Source organism: Triticum urartu, chromosome 3 (genome assembly GCF_003073215.2).
Source record: "Triticum urartu cultivar G1812 chromosome 3, Tu2.1, whole genome shotgun sequence".
Lineage (NCBI taxonomy): Eukaryota > Viridiplantae > Streptophyta > Magnoliopsida > Poales > Poaceae > Triticum > Triticum urartu.
The window spans coordinates 203,167,119-203,188,296 of record NC_053024.1 but is presented as its reverse complement, the minus strand read 5'-3'; positions in this window follow the sequence as shown (position 1 = coordinate 203,188,296).

Genomic DNA, 21,178 nt, shown 5'->3' with positions numbered 1-21,178 from the left:
GATGAGTGCTGAAGCTATATCATGTTGTACTCTGGTGTATTTCAATTATGAAATTCTGCTTCCTTAATATGGAAATGAAATATATTATGTTCTTAATATGGAATGTCAATTAGATTAATAAATGAATTATGAATAATTGGATAATTAGCCTACTAATGGTGGATTAGCCTGCTAATTAGGTTTTGCTATTCCAAACGGTTGTTGAAAAAAATACCATGGGCGATGACCTCAGGCAATGCACACAGTTTCTAGGAATAAATCGTGTTGGATCAATGAACAATCACACACGACTTTCTCTTGAAAAATGTTTGCTTTAGGCCACCTTGCGCAAACGTTTACCACATAAAACCTGTGTGTGATGGACAGCCTTTGCCACACAGTTTCTTCTATGGACCATGTGTGATACATTCAATAACACAAACGATTTAACGGGAAAAATTGTGTGTGATGTACCTGTGAGCGGAAAAGTTTTCCTTCGAGCGACTGTGTGGGGTGTACATACGAACGGAAATGTTTAGCAGGGACTGACTGTGTGGGATGTACTTACGACCGGAAACAATTTCATCGTATAATTGTATTTTTAGCTCTACTGTACGTATTTTCGTATTTGAGCGCTCGTCGGTCGCACACGACTTCATTTTTTCCAAGCGTGTGTGCCAGGAGGGCATATCCCCGATGGTTTCTGGGTCGTGTGGGAAGGACCCCCTATTGCTCACACTCACTTGGCGACAGTTCCAAATGCCGTCGCGGAAAGGGGTTAAAAACTACTTGTTTAGGACCGACGCGCACCAGTGGTAGTACATCACATATGGTATGTCATAGGAACCGTGTCTCACCTACGTTGTCTTCTCACACGGTTTGGTGTGGAACTCGTGTGTGAAGTTGTAATATCGAACAGAAATGACATGTACAGACCGTTTGCCGTATACAATAGAGTGCGATCAGTAGTTCCCATCTGTCATCAAATCCCTACAGTTTCCCCATTTCCCCCAAATCCCTAGATAGACTCCAAATCCCTAGCCCCCAAATTCCCTCACGTGGCGCTGACATTGGGGGAATGTGGACGAGTGGTGTTGATGGTTTCGGTGTGGCTGCTCCTGCTTGTATCGCCGCTCTCGACAGCGCGATGGGCGGCGTCGCCATGACGGTGGCCACCGCCGAGCACTTGCCTAAGGTCATCAGAAGGCAGGTGTACTACGGATCTGAATCATCTTGTCATGTTCTAGTCTATCCCGATCTTTTTTAGCATGTCCAAACTAGCGCCCTGCTCAATCCATCCTGTATCACCCCCCCCCCCCCCCCCCCACACACACACACACCCAGGAAAGTGATCAATCTTTAGATCTGGAGTATGACTCTAGACTCCCGCAGCATGAGTTCGACTTCGAGTTTTGCGCCACCGAGGAGTACCAAAAGCTGAGTTATGTGCATGGACGCACTCCCGCTCAACGGGTATGCACGGAGGGATTTGACATTGGCAGACGATTTCTCAGTTGTCGCTTAGAGGTTTGTGCTAAGTTCATCATTTAAGTTGAGCTAATGCACCCACTCATCCTAAATAGTATTTAACATTGGCAGGGATAGGAGGGTTGTACCTTTCTAATTAGTTGGATGAAGAATGGCATGGCAGGGCTCGGAGTGTTATCACCAAACTCATAGAAGATAATGTAAAGCTGAAGAAGAAATTGACTGATCTGGAGTGTACAATCACTACGTTGAAGCAAGAAAGAATCAATCACATGCAACAGCTGAAAGGAATAGACAAGAAGGAACCATCATGTGTAGTTGTGATTGTCGCATTAGCCATCTTCTATGCACTATTTGCAATGATAGATTAGGGGTTTTGTTGGATTATTGTTGGCTACATCAATAAGCAGAGCTCATGTAACGCCCGGATACAACATTCCATATTTGTAACTCCGACTCTTGCCATTTTCGGCCACGTGATATGATATTCCCTTCGTGGTTGGGTTTTGTCTTTGTTTTGCATTTTGTTCATGTCATGCATTTCATATCATGTCATCATGTGCATCGCATTTGCATTTGTGTTTGTCTCATGCATCCGAGCATTTTCCCCGTTGTCCGTTTCGCAATCCGACACTCCCACATGCACCCGGCGCACCCCTCTTGTCTCTTTTCGTGAGAAGGAGTTAAACATTCTCGGAATGGGACAAGATTTGTCAAGTGCCCTCGTACATCACCAGTAGACCGCCTGTCAAATTTCGTTCCGTTCAGAGGCCGTTTGATGCCCCAACGGTTAACCGGGCAACCGCAAAAGCCTCTTTGGATTGCAGCCCAACAACCCTCCAAAGCAGCCCAATAACCCATCTAAACCATCTCCATGTTCTCCGTCGTTGGATCATGATCGTGTGGGCGAAAACCGCAATTCATTTGGACTCTCCTAGCCCCCTACCTATATAAAGGTCTCCCCCGTCCAAATCGCAGTCCAAACCCTAGCTTTTTCCCTCTCCGCCGCTGGACACATCTCCTCCCACCACCGGACATGTCCGCCTCCACTGCCCGGCCATTCACGACCCGCCATGTGGCCCGCCGCCACCTCCCACGGCGCCGGCCCACTCGGCCTGGAGCGGGCCCCTGAGCCCGTCGCACCGCGCCGCCACCTCCTGTGCGCCGCCGCCCGGCTGACGCCGCCGCCACCGCCGCTCACCCGCGCGCCTCCGCGCCACCTCGCCACCCGTCTCTGGCTGCGCGCCGCCCACCGGACCTCACCCCGCCGCCGCCTGCTTCGCCGCCGCCTCGCCGCACCGCCGCCTCGTCGCCGCTCCGCGCTGCCCGCCGCCTCGTCCCCGGCCCCCTCGCCGGAGCTCGCCGGAGCTCGCCGGAGCTCGGATCCGGATCAGGACGAGATCCACCGCTCCCCGATCCAAATGTCTTCCCGGTCCCCGGATCTCTCCGTCCCGGATCCCTCTGTCCAGTTGACTTTTCCGGAGGGTGAGATTCCTTCTAAGTCCCGAATCTGTGATATTTGGATCCTACCTTCAACATGTCATATCTCGGTTACCGTGGCTCCAAATCATGCATATGATATGTCAAAATGTTCGCCTCGTTGAGCTCTTCATGTTAGCAGCATTTCCATGCATGTTACTGTCCATTATGATGTCATTTTCATTGTTGCAAGAGTGTTATAAAATGTTAACTATTGGTGCTTAGCAGAACATGGTGATTTGTAATTTTTGTTGCATTTGATGTGTGCATCCCATGAACATGAGGTCTACATGTGTTTTGAAATAAAACATGTCATATTTACAGGGCTGCAAGTCTTCTTTTTTTTAAATATATGTGGTGACTAAAACAAGCATGCAAACTAGGCTCCGTGATGTTGCTATTTTCAGGGTATTTTTCCTGCTATTATTTTGATGACATGTAAACTTGATGCTACCATGAGATCCATGCTTATTTTGAGATACTTCACTAAGGATGTTTTGAACATGTGGTTATTATCTATCCATTCATGCCTCTGGTTGCAATTATGGAGTAATCTAGCATGTCATTTGCTTGCTCTACTTTTGCTATAAAATGTTCCTGGCAGATTGTTAACATGTTAATCAATATTGCCATGGTTGTTGCTAGTGATGCATGTACCCTATGAACTTTATCTTTCCATGGTTAGCTTCATGAACATTTCATCTTGCTGTTGGTATGCTTATGTTGTCATGTAATGCTTTGTGGTGAGTGGCATGAGCTCGCAAAGTTGCTATCATAATTCTGTTTATGCCATGCTCTGTTTTTCTTCTAAGTCTGAAACTGTTAATAAAACTTGATATGTTAACATGGGTGCCATCATATCTTCTGTGCCTTTTTGGCTCATGATCATTAAGGGAGTTTTGTTCTATGAATTTAGTAGGTTCATGCCATGCCTTCATTTGCCATGATATGTTCCTATAGCATGTTGTTTGCTTGCTCTAAACAGTGCTTCCTGATGTTGTTTTTGACGTGTTAGTATTTTCACTAAGTCTGTGAAGCTAATATCTTTTGCAGTTTTGTCATTCTTGTTTGAACCTGTTCTATTGTGTTTTAGCCGTAGATCAGTGTTCATGTTTTGTCAAGCATCTCTTGTACATCATTGTCATATGCTTTTTTGCTATGTTGGTGTGCAGTAGCTTAGTTTCTTGTTGCATTCTAAGTGTCATCATGTTGTTAATCGCATATTTGCGTCATTTTTGTTTTGCTTGCCATTTGCAAACCGTGCATCTATTTCTGGTGATCTTTATATCGATTTCAACCGAAATCATCTCATCTTTCCAGCGGCATACTTGGTTTGCCAAGTTGATGCCTTGTTCATTCTTTCCCTTCCGGAGCATGCATATGCATTGCATAATATATCTTGCATATCATGCCATGTATTTGTATCATGTTGCTTGTGCATTGCATCGTGATTGACTATTGTTCCATTGCTTGTGTTCTTGCCTTGGGTAGATCCGGGAGACGAGTATGTGACCGAGGTACCTGTTGAGTACTCTAACGATGATCAAGCTTTCGACAACTCTGAGAACTTTGCAGGCAAGATGACCATACCCTCAAAATCACTTCTATCTTTGCTTGCTAGTTGTTCGCTCTATCATTATGTCGCGCTACCTACCACTTGTTATATCATGCCTCCCATATTGCCATGTCAAGCCTTTAACCCACCTTCCTAGCAAACTGTTGTTTGGCTATGTTACCGCTTTTGCTCAGCCCCTCTTATAGCGTTGCTAGTTGCAGGTGAAGTTGAAGTTTGTTCCATGTTGGAACATGGAAATGTTGGGATATCACATTATCTCTTATTTTAATTAATGCATCTATATACTTGGTAAAGGGTGGAAGGCTCGGCCTTTTTCCTGGTGTTTTGTTCCACTCTTGCCACCTTAGTTTCCGTCATACCGGTGTTATGTTCCTTGATTTTGCGTTCCTTCCTGGTTGGGTGTTATGGGAACCCCTTTACAGTTCTCCTTGAATAAAACTCCTCCAACAAGGCCCAACCTTGGTTTTAACATTTGCCACCTAAGCCTTTTTCCCTTGGGTTCCGCGGACTCAAGGGTCGTATTTATTTTAAACCCCCGGGCCAGTGCTCCTCTGAGTGTTGGTCCAAACTAGACCACCGTGCGGGACCTTCCCTTGGCAACTTGGGTTATGTTGGTACTTGTATGCTTAGCTTATCCGATGTGCCCTGAGAACGAGATATGTGCAGCTCCTATCGGGATTTGTCAGCACAGTCGGGTGGTCTTGCTGGTCTTGTTTTACCATTATCGAAATGTCTTGTAACTGGGATTCCGAGACTGATCGGGTCTTTTCGGGAGAAGGAATATCCTTCGTTGACCATGAGAGCTTGTGATGGGCTAAGTTGGGACACCCCTGCAGGGTATAAACTTTCGAGAGTCGTGGCCGCGGTCATGTGGCAGATGGGAATTTGTTAATATCCAGTTGTAGAGAACCTGACACTTGAGTTAATTAAAATGCATCAACCACGTGTGCAGCCGTGATGGTCTCTTTCCAGCGGAGTCCGGGAAGTGAACACTGTCTTGTGTTATGCTTGAACATAAGTAGCTTCAGGATCACTTCTTGATTACTTATATCTTCTCGTCCGTGCGTTGCTTCTCTTCTCGCTCTTATTTGCGTATGTTAGCCACCATATATGCCTAGTGCTTGCTGCAGCTCCACCTCCCTACCTTATCCTACCCATAAGTTTAAATAGTCTTGATCTCGTGGGTGTGAGATTGCTGAGTCCTCGTGACTCATGGATACTTTCAAACAGTTGTAGGTGCCAATGATAGCAGTGCAGGTGATGCTACCGAACTCAAGTGGGAGTTCGACGAGGATCTGGGTCATTACTATGTTTCGTTTCCTGATGATCATTAGTGGAGCCCAGTTGGGACGATCGGGGTTCTAGCATTTGGGGTTGTCTTCCTTTTTATTCGGATTTGGCCGTAGTCAGTCTTTGAGTGTATTTGGATGATGTATGAATTATTTATGTATTGTGTGAAGTGGCGATTGTAAGCTAACTTGTATCCCTTGCTTATTCAGTACATGGGATTGTGTGAAGATTACCCCTCTTGCGACTAAACTACCATGTGGCTATGCCTCTAAGTCGTGCCCCGACACGTGGGAGAGATAGCCGCATTGTGGGTGTTTCAGCTCATCTATTGCTTGCCAACTGTCCTACTCCCTTCGTATCCATGCATATGTCACATTACAAAAACCAAATAATCCCAAAACTCGTTCCCAGTTTTTTGCCCTGAAAAAATAAATCACCCAATAGGAGACATGGGCATGTGTATGCATTCAATGACTTGAGACTACTTAGCATAACATGAAGTGGTCAATTCTCTGCATGCAATGGTATTAATTAGCAAATAAACATCAAGTTCTCTTGTTTTTCCTTGGCTTGGTTGCGGTGCACAACCTTAGATGACTAATACACCAGTACATAGGGGGTATGAAAAATGCTTGTTTCACATTTGGACGCTCCAACCCATGTGCGCAATTATCGCATTGAGAACTACGCAACCGTAGGAATTTGGAACGGATGTGTACTAATAGTTGTGGTTGATTATATCAGTATTCTAACCGCTTGCCAAGGCGCGGATATAATCTGTCAATTCCTCGCTTCAATTGCCATTTATATTTTCTACATACCCTGCTTCGGTATCCACCATCTTCATCGTCCCGTCCGACCATTCTACACACTTGCACACACTTTGCAATCTCATTTTCTCATGGTTCGTATATGTGCCACAGCCATGTCGAGCGACAGTTCGGCCAACAGTCTGGCGCCCGATGATAGGTCAACCTCGGAATCATCCCGCTCGTCTTCCATGAGTCTGGCATCGAGACCTGAGCTCGATTTTATCCGGATCATGGAAGGGACGCCACCGCCCGACTCGTCAGATGACAACCAGATGTACGAGGAGGTGTTGGAGGAAGAATAAGAGGACGGTGATGATGAGGAGGAGGAATGGTCAAATGAGAAGGAGGACGACAAGGACATCAACGACAATGACGACAAAGGCTGCAATGAAAACCTAACGAACAACGATAAGAATCATCGTCGCCAAGACGATTCCGCGGGGCCATCAAACAACGACAAGGAGAAGGGATAAATTAAGAAGACTTTATATATATGTTGTCATTTGATCATATTAATTTGTTATCTCTGTTTCCCCTGTCAATCTCATTCCAGAGGGTTAGCAATACGTATTCAACAGAGATCTTTTACATATCGCCCATAGGTTGGTTTCTTGAATTGTGTGCCCTGTCGAGCACATAATTCACAATAGAAAATTGTATGCGCAGTCTATAATTATCGCACATAATTCTAATTACCAACCTATTTGTCGGGTATCACACACATCTTGTTACGTCGAATCTTTTGTGTTCTTTTGGATCATCGCAAACTGTTGCGGATATGACCCCATGATATAGCCTGCCATAAAAAGGCCGGTTCATATCACTGGCGACTCTCGGAGATAAACTTCAGATAGACTAGAGTGATCAAGACTCAAGACTGGAATGGCAGCTCATAGGATGGGCCGACATAGGGTCCGGAACTAGAAGGCGGCGGTGACGGCCTAGAAGCATAAGCCGCGGCATGATGACTTAATAGAGGAGCAAGGCGACTAAGAGTTGGACTTAGTCACGGGTCATAACACGAGCCGGACTCTTGTAAACCTAGGGGCCTCGACCTGTATCTAAAGGCGAGTCCCCAGGACAGATAGATCACGTTAAAATCAATCGGTAGCTAGTTCAAGCGAATCCGCTCCCTTGTAATAGATAATCAAGCAATAAGCAGAAAAGTAGGAGTAGGTCTTTTACCTTCGCCGTGAGGGGCCGAACCTGGGTAAACTCGTGTCTCTCGACCCACTCAACCCCAACAAGCTAATCGCCACTTGCGATGGCCTCACGTCTAAGTCCTCACACTAGGACATCTGGCGTGACAAAACCATGATAGTTTGCGCCCACCGTGGGGCTGGCGCACGGTGGTTTCGAGTTCTTGAAGGGATCTTTCCTAGGGGTCGAGGGATACGCCTTTGGAAGGATGACCAAGAATCGCCATAGCAAACTCTACATCGACGACGCCGGCTGGGGCCCCGAGGCCGACTCAATCAAGTACGGGTACTGGGTCCCCTTCAGCGGGATCTACATCTTCATCTCCAAAATTGGTGGATCTGAGCCTGAGCCAGACGTCTACACCGAACTCGTCGAGCCGGCTCAGCACACGCAACCAACCCGGATCCAAGTCGGCCGGAAGCACGTCTTCGTTGGGTTCACGCAGGGCGTGGAGCTCGCAGAGAATTTTGTGTCTAGAGGAGAGACTCTCATCTACTCAGGTGATGAGTCCATGACTGGCGAGACGGAGTCGATCTACCAACTTCAAGACGGCGGGCTTGGGGGCTGTTCCGATGGCGACATTATTCTGGACCCCAACGAGCCGCCGAGTCGAGCCGCCATCTTCATGGCAGGGATGGCGCTGGTTCTCAATGCTATGACGGTCGGGGCAACAACGACAAAAAATCCATCAGCATCCGGCTTAGCCAGGCCCCTCTCTCAAGTTTTACCTGAGCTGATGAACACCCTGACGACCTTGCTAGCAACCGAGGTCACTTCGGAAAATGAGGTAGAGCATAATACCGAGATTGCGAAGATTCGCAAGCAGATGACCAAGGCCCAGGAGGACATCGGCGCTGAAAACACACGGACGGCCGAGTTGCAAGTTCACATCAATGCAGAGGCGAAGCGTCTGAACATGTAGGCTTGGCATCTAAACCTTGAGCAGAACGCTTCCAACGCAGTTCATCAGCAGAGGTACCAGAGCCGTATACCTACGAGTTGTGATCTCGCGCGTTTGTTCAATACGCCAAGGGCAGGCTCAAGTACCCCAGGAGCATCGGTTATACCCCAATTAACCCCTAATATGCCAGGGAGCAGAGTAGCAGCTCAGCCACTCTAGTTAGAACCGGCCCTAAGGGAGGAGCCAACCCCCGATTCCCACGTTGGTCGGACACCACCGCCACACTTCCCGACACCGCCGGGTCACTTCTCCAACCCGGTGGATAACATGGTAGCAGCGGAAACCCGACTTACTACGATCCCTATCACCGGCGAGTCACGGTCGGAGTTGAAACCTGGAACGCCATTGAGCTGTTGTAGACGACGATTGCTCAGCGGGCTAATTACTCTTCCAGCCGGCATCGTGTTCATTCTACACCACTGTCGAGTCGTAGCTACAGCCCGCATGCTGAGTCGCCAGCAGTTTCCAGCAGTGAACGATGTTGTAACCTGCCCTAGGACACCCCGCCCTTAACACGAGGACTGATGCTCAAGCGAGTGTGGACGATGCAAGAGCCCGGTGCAGAGCAGAAGCAGGAACCCAGGGGGCTTATCAGACACCCCCGGTGGTTCCTTCTTCCTCGGTAGGTGCCGGGTCAAATTTCAGAACCATCGGAGTGCAATGCCTAGTGTCGACTTTACACAATAGCGCATGCCCAAGGATTTTAAGGGTCCTCGCAAGGTACCTAACTACACGGCAGGCCTCCCTCCAGAGGATTGGATTGAGAGCTATGATCTGGCCATGGATACGTTGGATGTCAGTGATGTGGTGTGCGCCAAGTACTTCACTATGATGTTGGAGGGACCGGCTCACACTTGGTTGAAAACCTGCCCCCTCCCCCAAATTCCATCAGCACCTAGGCGGAGTTAAAAGAGTGTTTTATCACAAATTTTCAAGGAACCTGCAAGAAGCCAATGACTATTGTGGATCTGGAGCACTGTGTGCAGCGTGAAGATGAGTCGACCCATCATTGGGCTTGTCGGGTCGCCGCTATCATTCACTCTTCCGACAACATCAGGGAGGCTCAATCCGTATTGATTCTTGAGAAGAACTACCGCTTTGAGCCCCTTAAGAAGAAATTGGGACGGCTTAAGCATAAGACAGATATGAGCAATCTCATGGACGTACTTACTAGATATGCTTATTCTGATGGTACGAAGGATCCCGGCTCTGACGAGGACAGGCCGGGTAAAGGCAAGAAAAATAGTGGTGGCAAGGGTCAACAATAGAATGCCTTGGCACAAAATCGTAATCACAATAACTAGGGCAATGGTGGGAAGCGCAGATACCCCGACGGCGGGTCAGATTTTGTAGCTAACACTAATGCAGGGTTCAAAAATTTGCATCGTAATGGCAAGCAACCTTATAATGGGGGAAGCCCAAGAATTATGAGGAATACCTTAATGGGTCGTGTTCGAAGCACAGTTATCCTAACAAGCCGTCTAGTCATGCTTGGAAGGACTGTTATATCATGCGAGAGTACAGGAACCAGTCTTTTCAGTATCACGGCAACAACAATGGGCCATCCGGCGGGTCAAGCTCTGGAGGTTTTCAGGGAGCCGACTTCAGTGTTGGTGGTGGCTCAAATGCTAGTTATCAGGACCAAGGGAACCATGGTGGTCATAGTAAGTAGTCTGGGCATGGTAATCAGCAGCAGAATAATCAGTCAATCTACGAGAGTAATCCCAAGCAGCTCAACAATGGCCAGTATCATGTCTTCACTACGAGCATGTGCAAGCATGACCGGAAGGTCCATAAGCGGGCTATCAATACGGTTGAGCTGGCGGTGCCTCTATATTTGAGATGGTTAGAACACATGATAACGTGGAGCTGGGCGGATTACCCGCCACTACTGCAGGATGCTGCTAATGCAACACTACGATGAGAGACCCTTTGACGAAACTGTGTGCTATGCATTAATCACAAACGGTACTCTAATAAAACCATCAAAAAAGATGCAAAATGTTTGCGATAGCGGTGACATCAAACACGGTTCAGATTAGAGTTGTGTGTGCAATGCATGGCAAACGGTTAATCCAGAAGAAATGTTTGTGATGAGACAGAACAACAGAAATGGGCAGCCAGATGAGGGTGTGTGCGATATACGGCATATAGTTCACTAGGGTGAACTGTGTGTGATTAGGCAACACAATAGAAATGGTCAGTCAGATCAAGGTGCGTGTGTGCTATACGACATACAGTTCACTAGGATGAACCGTGTTTGATTAGGCAACACAATTGAAACGGTTCAACTAAACAAGATGTGTATGATACGCGGAAAGCAAGTCCATAATCAGAAATGTGTGCGAAGACCAATAATAACACAGACGATTGCTGCTAATAAGCTGTGTGATTTGCTCTGTCTACAAAAGAATAGCATGTATATATAACTGAAATAAACATCCAATTACATAAGTGACTATACAGATCATTCGCACACACCTCAATAAACAATTGCATGCATTCTAAACTAGGAGAAACGGTCGTCTAGTCATCTACTTCTTGTGATGCTCCCGCCACTGCTTCGTGACACTATCCCTCGTCTGGGGCAGGAAGAGGACACTCTCTCATGTCAACGATCTGCATGTACATCTCGTAGCTTGTGTATGTGTCCTTGCCCTGGATTCTCGGCGCGTTTACATGGCAGTTTTTGCAGCGGGTAACTGCAACGTCGCTCCATGCCCGGTGCAACCGCATGCATAATGGCAGCATGAACGTACGTGATTGTGAACCAGTGGGAAGCGAGAGCAGAGCGCCCAGAGGGACGCGAGAGCAGAGTGCGTGTGGATGTGATGACCCACAAGTATATGGTATCAATCGTAGTCCTTTCTATAAGTAAGAGTGTTGAACTTAGCGAGGAGCAGAAGGAAATGACAAGAGGTCTTCAACAAGGTATTCTCTGCAAGCACTGAAATTGTAAGTAACGAGTAGTTTGATAGCAAGATAATTTGTAACTAGCAAGTAACGGTAACGGTAACAAAAGTGCAGCAAGGCAGCCCAATCCTTTTGAGACAAACGACAGGCTAACACGGTCTCTTATGATAAGCAAAGTGTTCTTGAGGGTACACGGGAATTTCATCTAGTCACTTTCATCATGTTGGTTTGATTTGTGTTCACTACTTTGATAATTTGATATGTGAGTGGACCGGTGATTAGGTGATGTTATTACTTGAACAAACCTCCTACTTATGATTAACCCCCTCACAAGCATTTGCAACTATGATAAAAGTATTAAGAATAAATTCTAACCATAGCATTAACTTTTGGATCCAAATCAGCCCCTTACGGAATAGCGCATAAACTAGGGTTTAAGCTTGTCACTCTCGCAACCCATCATCTAATAACTACTCCACAATGCATTTCCTTAGGCCCAAATATGGTGAAGTGTCATGTAGTCAACGTTCACATGACACCACTAAGGGAATCACAACATACATGCCATCGGAATCACAAAATATCGAACACATGTCAAGTTCACATGATTACTTGCAACAAGATTTCTCCCGTGACCTCAAGAACAAAAGTAACTACTCACAAATGATAATCATGCTCAAGATCAGAGGGGTATTAAATAGCATAATGGATCTGAACATTTAATCTTCCACCAAATAAACCATATAGTAATCAATTACAAGATGTAATCAACACTACTAGTCACCCACAAGCACCAATCTATAGTTCCGGTACAAAGATTGAACACAAGAGATGAAATAGGGTTTGAGAGGAGATGGTGCTGTTGAACATGTTGATGGAGATTTCCCTCCTCGAGATGGGAGAGTTGTTGGTGATGGTGATGACGATGATTTCCCCCTCCAGGAGGGAAGTTCCCCTGGCGGAATCACTCCGCTGGAGGGCAAAAGTGCTCCTGCCCAAGTTCCGCCTTGAGACGGTGGCGCTTTGTCCCGAAAGTCCTCCCCTTATTTTTTCTAGGTCAAAATGACTTATATACAAGTAGAGGGGCACCGGAGGTGGGCCAAGGAGGGCACAACCCACAAGGGCGCGCCTGCGCCTCCTGGCGCGCCCAGGTGGGTTATGCCCACCTGGTAGGCCCCCACTGGTACTTATTGGCTCCAATTTTTCTTATATTTTCCATAAAAAATCTTCGTAAAGTTTCAGCTCATTTGGAGTTGTGCAGAATAGGTAGCCTGACGTAGCTTTTTCAGGTCTAGAATTCCAGCTGTCGGTATTCTCCCTCTTTGTGTGAACCTTTGCATATTATGAGAGAAAAGGCATTAGAATTACTCCAAAAAGCATTATTATGCATAAAAAGAATATAAATAACAGTAGGTAAACATGATGCAAAATGGACGTATCTGGAGGGAGGAGGGCAGAGTGCCCGGAGGGACGCGAGAGCAGAGCGCGTCACGGCCGCCACAACCGCGAGCAACCACACGCATAGACCAGTTGAACACGCAAGAAATGATCACCTACAAGTCGGCCGGCAGTTGCGTCGCTGCGTAGAGAGCGGCCATGTGCTAATACCACCGTCTTGATCTATTAGTCCCCTTTATATTCCATGCCATACTTTGCCCTTCAATTTCACCAACAAAATGTTAATGCATGTTATAAAAATTATATAATAGGAAACTATGTTCAATTACGAATCCAAAAGTATAATCTTTGTCGACATGCATTCGTATTTTATTAGTTAAATCCTACTTATAAACCAGGATGAGGGTATAGTAGGTAATTAAATCGCAAACATTTTTTATTAACCGTATGTGTATGTGCCCTTTTGTCCACCTCTCGCACGTCTTGTCACCCTGCTGCCGTAGACGGCTTCGAGCGCAAGCTTGAGCAGCGCGCGGGGGCATTCTTTTCGCCAAATGGTGGTGAGCCCGTTCCCGCGCAAGCTTCCCACCTGACTCGGTGAAATCCCCCAAAATTCCAATCCTTACCATCCTACTATATAAACCCTCACGGTCGGCGAGTCCTACGTCGCATTCTCACACCCTGTAGCTTATCTTGTCTGCTTCTCCCACAATTGCCAATGGCACCGGTCAGTCATCGTCACTCAGCCACTCTGCCATCACTAGAGGACAGCTCCAGCTGGGAGGCTACACTGTGGGGGCACAGTCCCCGATGTTGTGTAGTGCGCGTGGCGTCCTTCTTGGGTGTGCGTGGAACACCCGCCACACGCTTCACCGCTGCTACCCGTCGGCAGCTGTTGCCGGCAGCCGTTGCTGCCACACCACCACCTGCTGTCGTGGCCGCCACACCACCGTCGAAAGCCAGGGCCATCGCCCACTCCGCAGCTGCGGCCCGAAGGCGGGAGGTGTCCATCGTGGCCGCCACCCCATTGCCAGCCATCATGGCCATCACCGGCTCCGCCACCATGGCCTGAAGGCGGGAGGTGGTGGTCGTGGTCGCCACCCCATCATCAGCCGCCGTGGCCGCCAGCTCACCGTCGACCGCCTAGGTCATCACCTGCTCTGCCACCGCCGCCCGAAGGTGGGAGGCGGAGGTGGAGACCCACAGGTGTGTCAGCGACCTCGTGCACTACATTGTGTTCCTGCGGGAGGAGGAGGAGCGCCTCGTCGAGCATGCAAAGAGCCTTATTGCAGCCGTGACCGCAACATACACAGATGCAGAGGCAGGGAATAAGGAGATCCATGAGCAGTCCCGCCGCTTCGAGAGGGGTCGTCTGGAGCGGCAGAGGGCATTCGAGGTGAGCTTCACTGAAGGTGTAGTAGCGGCACCGTATTGCAGATGTCCATCTCGTCAGTAGACTCCTCCTCCTCTTCCTCTTACTGAGCATGCTCGGTAGAGGAGAGGCTGCCGGATGTAGTACAAAACCCCTCCATAGTAGTAGTAGTAGTAGTAGTATTTAGGGGCTATTTTGTTCAGTTCATCTGACTATAGATGTGGTGGAACTGTACAACGTACTTAAAATTAGCTAGTATATATAGTTGAAGTAGCTATTTCAGTACGTGGTTGGCAACAATTGGGGAAATGTTTGGTCGGTTCAGCTGTCGAGTTGAACTGTTTGTATAAAGAATGACTGCTTAATCTATGAATGAAATCTAGGCTTAATTACTGAATTTTAGTTGCAAAAAATAGATAGTGCTAGTGATTTTTAGCTGCACATTTTGACAAATGGTAGTGTTACAAGGATGACAAATGGCAATGTTACTAGATCAACAAATGTCAATCTTTCCAATTTGACAAATGGCAATATACCCAATATGACAGCTGCAAATCTTACCAAATTGTTTATATGTGGTTGTGATTACTTGCAACAATATTCTCCCCGTGACCTCAAGAACAAAAGTAACTACTCACAAATGATAATCATGCTCAATAAAAGAGGTGTATTAAATAGCATATTGGATCTGAACATACAATCTTCCACGAAATAAACCATATACCAATCAACTACAAGATGTAATCGACACTACTAGTCACCCACAAGCACCAATCTATAGTTGTGGTACAAAGATTGAACACAAGAGATGAATTAGGGTTTGAGAGGAGATGGTGTTGTTGAAGATGTTGATGGAGATTGCCCTCCCCAAGATGGGAGAGTTGTTGGTGATGGTGATGACGATGATTTCCCTCTCCGGGAGGGAAGTTCCCCCGGCGGAATCGCTCCACCAGAGGGCAAAAGTGCTCCTGCCCAAGTCCCACCTCGAGACGGCGGCACTTCATCCCAAAAGTCCTCTCCTTATATTTCTAGGTCAAAATGACTTATATACCAGAAGATGGGCACCAGAGGTGGGCTGGGCTGAGCACAACCCACCAGGGCATGCCCTGGTGTCTTCTGCTCACCAGGTGGCCCCCCTCCTGTAGTTATTTGCTCCAGTATTATTCATATATTCCATAAAAATTCCTGGTAAAGTTTCAGCTCATTTGGAGTTGTGCAAAATAGGTGGCCTGGCGTAGCTTTTTCAGGTCCAGATTTCCAGCTGCCGGAATTCTCCCTCTTTGCGTGAACCTTGCATATTATGAGAGAAAAGGCATTAGAGTTACTCCAAAAAGCATTATTATGCATAAAAACATTATAAATAACAGTTGGTAAACACGATGAAAAATGGACATATCAATTCCCCCAAGCTTAGACCTCGCTTGTCCTCAAGCGAAAACCGAAATCGAGAAACATGTCCACATGCTTAGAGAGAGAGGTGTCGATAAAAAAAATACGGACATAGGAAGCATCATGTAAATTATTATAATAGCAACAAACTTTAACGTAAATTTTTTATCATAGACTTCTCATGAATAAGTAACAATTCATCACAACATCGAAGTATAAAGCATAAACTCTATTAGAAACCAACAAACTATGTTCTCAGTCAACTTTCCAACTACAATTCATCATCTTTTCAGGAAGGGTCACGTATCGGAGCCTTTAGGCAAGTCCACATACTCAACCATTATATAGTCTTCTATGATTGCGAACACTCACCGCATACACATGAGCAAAACGTTTCAACCAGACACATAGAAAGATAGGGGCTTATAATTTCGCCTCCCAACGTATTAACCTCAAGGGTGATGTCAACAATAATAACTCATGCTACCCATATCCAACTGGATATATGTGCCTAGATCTTTCCTCAGCACATGATGCTTGCCAAAAGAGAAAAATAAAAGGAATAGAGAGAAAAACTTTGACTCTTACATGAAAGTAAATACATAAAAGTAAAACATAGGCCCTTCGCAGAGGGAAGTAGAGGTTTCCATGCACTTTTTGTTTATATGCTCAATCCCTTAGTGTAAAAGAATGTCACGTTATATTTCCCCTTATGATAGCAACCTTTATTATGCAGTTTGTTGCTTTGATTCTTTGCCATCACAAGTTCGTACAACGCTCAATTTTCTCCTACAATAAATGATCTAACACTTTTAGAAGCAATTTTTATTGCCTTATTGCACCGATGACAACTTACTTTAAGGATCTTGCTCAATCCTGAGGTAGGTATGGTGGAATCTTGAAAATAAGATTTGGGTTTAAGGGTTTTTGGATGCACAAGTAGTATCTCTACTTGTTGCGGAATTTTTGGCTAGCAAAGATGGGGGCAAGCACCACATGTTGAAGAATCTATGACAATATAACTTCTATGTGAATATGAACAAACATAAATCATTATGTTGTCTTCCTTGTCCAACGTCAACAATTTTTGCATATAATATTTTGATGGGGGCTCACAATCACAAAAGATTTCAAATATAGTGTATTTGCATGTGAATATTCTCTTCCCTTATTAATTCTTGCATGAATTGCATCATTGACCAATGCTATGTTTGTCAATCTCTAGTAAAATTTTCTACTTATACTTTTCCTTATGTGATGTCATTACTTACCATAGGATTAGCATATGATCTTTTTCATTTATTTCCTTTCTTTTTTTATTGAACATGAAAGTAAAGAAAACCAAACTCCAACTAAACTTTATTATATATCTCGCACATGATTACAAAGATAGATCATTAAGAAAACTCTCAAAAGAAAGGATCGAACTAAATTTTTATTCATCTAAAGCAAAAGATAACTTATGGATTGAACTATGGTAAATAAAGGCAAAAGATAGTGGAGATGATATAATACCGGAGCACCTCCCCCAAGCTTGGCATAAGCCAAGGTGAGTGCCCATACCCGATACTCAATTTTCTTTTGGTGATGAAGAAGGACGTGGTGGTGATGAAGTGGCAGCGATATTTTCCTTCATGATCAAGAGATTCTCCAATCTACGGATGACGTTCCGGAGGGCGATGATGTGCTCTTGCAACAGAATATTTTCACGGGTAAGATATTTATTTGCACACAAACTATTTTGATGATCCTAAAAGCTTCAATCTCAGTGGGGGTGAGATGATCATAGTAAGGTTTAAGGATATCTTCTTCTTCCTCCTCGGCAGGCCAGGACAGCATGCTCAACCACCGACGCTTGATCTCCGGTGGCCTCCTTCCTCTTGTCCTCTTTGACGGTTTCTACGGGCTCCTCTCTCTTCAGCTCGATCTTCCTCAACCAAGCATCCTCTTCCACGTTGTTAGAGGAAGAAGAGGACATGATACCTAGCTCAACAGATCTGACTGAAAACAACAAGAAAAGAAAGCAGAAGATTTCTTCGTGATACGGTGGTCAATAGGTTCAGGGGGTATATAAAGATCATTTTTATCTTGGGAGACAAGCAAATGGAAGAAAACGGAGTCCGGAAAGTACCCAAGGTGGGCACAACCCACCTTGGCGTGCCTGTCTCGCCTGGCAAGCCAGGCGCGCCCTGGTGTCTTGTGCCCACCAGGGTCACCTTCCTAGTAGTTTCTTATTTTCCTAATTTTTTAAATATTCCCCAACTGACAAAAAATATTTTTCCAGATTTTTCGGAGCCTGTTTACTTGCCGTATCATGTACCTCCTCTTTTTCACGATTCTGGAGTGTTCCGGAAGGTTTCTTTTATGTGTTCTTCCGGTGTCATAGTTTCGATAATATTGCTTTCAACATTAATGGGCGTACCTGAGATATAATGTTTTATTCTTTGCCCATTGACGACCTTCGGCTTAGTACCTTCGGCATTATTTATTTTCATGGCTCTAGATCGATAAACCTCCTCGATATTATAGGGTCCTTCCCATTTGGAGAGGAGTTTTGCTGCAAAGAATCTGAAACAAGAGTTGTACAAAAGAACATATTCTCCAACCGTGAACTCACGCTTTTGGATTCTTTTATCAAGCCATCTTTCAACTTTTTCTTTAAATAACTTGGCATTTTCATAAGCTTGGGTTCCCCATTCATCTAGTGAGCTAATATCAAATAACCTCTTTTCACCGACAAGTTTGAAATCATAGTTGAGTTCTTTAATTACCCAATAAGCTTTATGTTCTAACTCAAGAGGTAAATGACAAGCTTTTCTATAAACCATTTTATAAGGAGACATACCCATAGGATTTTTATATGTTGTTCTATAAGCCCAAAGTGCATCATCTAATTTCTTTGACCAATTCTTCTGGGACCTATTGACAGTCTTCTGCAGAATTAATTTTATTTCTCTACTGCAAAGTTCAACTTCACCACTAGACTGAGGATGATAGGGTGCTGCAATTCTATGGTTAACATCATACTTGGCAAGCATTTTACGAAAAGCACCATGAATAAAGTGTGAACCACCATCAGTCATTAAATATCTAGGGACTCAAAACCTTGGGAAAATAACTTCCTTCAGCATTTAAATAGAGGTGTTGTGATCAACACTACTAGTTGGAATAGCTTCTACCCACTTAGTAACATAATCAACAGCAACAAAAATATGAGTATACCCATTATAGGAAGGAAAAGGTCACGTCTAATCAAATCCCCAACCATCAAATGGTTCAACAACAAGTGAATGATTCATAGGCATTTCTTGACGCTTACCGATATCACATATCTTTGACATTCATCACAAGATAAGATGAACTTACAAGCATCCTTGAAGAGAGTAGGCCAATAAAACCCAGATTGCAATACCTTGTGAGTAGTTTTGTCTCCCGCATGATGTCCTCCATAAGCTTCGGAGTGACATTTCTGTAGGATTTGTTCCTGTTCATGCTCAGGTACACAACGTCTAATAATACCATCTATTCCTTCTTTATAAAGATGTGGGCCATCCCAAAAGTAGTGTCTTAAATCATAGAATAATTTGTTCTTTTGTTGGTAAGTGAAACTAGGTGGTATGTATTTAGCAAAAATATGATTAGCATAGTCTGCATACCAAGTTGTATTATTAGAAACATTTATTGAAGCTAATTACTCATCAGGAAAACTATCATCAATAGGTAGTGGGTCATCAAGAACATTCTCCAACCTAGACAGGTTGTCAAGTACGGGGTTCTCTGCTCCTTTTCTATCAGTGATATGCAAATAAATTTCTTGTAGCAAGAGAACCCATCGAATAAGCCTAGGTTTGGTCTCTTTCTTTTCCATAAGATACTTTATTGCAACATGATCAGTGTGAACAATTACTTTAGAATCAACAATGTAAGATCTAAATTTATCACAAGCAAACACCACTGATAAGAATTCTTTTTCAGTTGTAGCATAATTTCTTCGTGCAATGTCTAGAGTTTTACTAGCATAATGAATAACATTTAATTTCTTATCCACTGTTTGTCCTAGAACAGCACCAACAGCATAATCACTAGCATCACACATAATTTCAAAAGGCAAGGTCCAATTAGGTGGTTGAACAATAGGTGCAGAAATTAAGGCTTTCTTGAGTGTTTCAAAGGCTTCTAAACATTCATCACCAAAAACAAAAGGAATATCCTTTTGCAAAAGATTTGTACGAGGCCTAAACTTTTTTTGAAAAGTCAAACCAACATGACCAAGGAAACTACGAATACCTTTGATATATTTAGGACATGACATTTTTTCAATTGCATCAACCTTAGCTTTGTCCACCTCAATACCTCTTTCAGAAATTTTATGGCCCAAAATAATACCTTTGTTAACCATAAAGTGGCATTTCTCCCAATTCAAGACAAGATTAGTTTGCTCACATCTCCGTAAAACTCGATCAAGATTGCTTAAACAATCATCAAAAGACTTCCCATAAATAGAAAAGTCATCCATGAAAACCTCAACAATCTTTTCACAAAAGTCAGAGAATATAGCGGTCATACATCTCTGAAAGGTATCAGGTGCATTTCATAAATCAAAAGGCATACGTCTATAAGCATAAGTTCCAAAAGGACAAGTAAAAGTGGTCTTTTCTTGATCAGGTTGAGAAACAGGTATTTGTGAAAAAACAGAATATCCATCAAGGAAGCAAAAATGTGTGTGCTTAGATAATCTTTCTAGCATTTGATCAATAAAAGGCAGAGGGTAATGATCTTTTCTAGTTGCTTTTTTTTATTTTCTCAAATCAATTACCATTCTATAGCCTGTAACAATTCTTTGTGGAATAACTTCATTCTTATCATTAGGAACAACAGTAATACGTCCTTTCTTAGGGACACAATTAACAGGACTTACCCATCTACTATCAGCTATAGGATATATTATACCTGCTTCCAGAGGTTTTAATATTTTCATTCTTACCACTTCTTTCATCTTCGGATTTAACCAACGTTGGTTATCAACAACGGGTTTAGCATCAGGTTCCATATTAATCTTGTGCTGACTTAGAGTGGGACTAATGCTCTTAAGATCATCAAGAGTATATCCAATAGCAGCTTGGTACTTCCTTAGAACTTTCAATAATCTTTATTCTCCATGTTCTGAAATGTTAGCACTAATAATAGCAGGATAAATCTTTTTCTCATTGAGATAAGCTTATTTCAAAGTGTCTAGCAATTGTTTTAATTCAAACATAGGACCACCTTTAGGTGGAGGGCCTCCTAGAGTTTCAGTAGGCAAATTGTGTTTAAGCAGAGGA